The sequence below is a fragment of the Penaeus monodon genome, chromosome 19 (genome assembly GCF_015228065.2).
Source record: "Penaeus monodon isolate SGIC_2016 chromosome 19, NSTDA_Pmon_1, whole genome shotgun sequence".
Taxonomy (NCBI): domain Eukaryota; kingdom Metazoa; phylum Arthropoda; class Malacostraca; order Decapoda; family Penaeidae; genus Penaeus; species Penaeus monodon.
This window is the reverse complement of record NC_051404.1, coordinates 8,480,041-8,480,526: the sequence shown is the minus strand read 5'-3', so window position 1 is coordinate 8,480,526 and position 486 is coordinate 8,480,041.

Genomic DNA, 486 nt, shown 5'->3' with positions numbered 1-486 from the left:
TTAACGCACACCACACAAATAGACCAAAAAGAAACGCCACACACCCCAAACACACACAATAGACCACAAAAAACGCACACACACACACACACACAATAAGACGCACAAGTAAACGCACACACACACAAAATAAGACGCACAAGTAAACGCACGCACACACACAAAAAAAGACGCACAAGTAAACGACCACCACGCCACAACACCCCAAAAGACTTTTTCGCAAGACTTCATTGACCTTCAATTTATTCTCCTCTTTTTAAAACCAAAAATTTTTCTCAAGAAACTAATGGGTGCTAGAACATTCGATTGCTTCCCTGTTGCATAATTAGGTGTTTGTTCTACATGTGTCCTTTGCTGTTGCCTATTTGAATATGCTAATTACCTCGGGAGACGTTATCATCTACCTCGGTGGTCTATGCGTGTGCGGATATCGCCTGGATCGCTTTTTTTTTTAAGATAAGACACCTGGAATATACGTGACAGTGC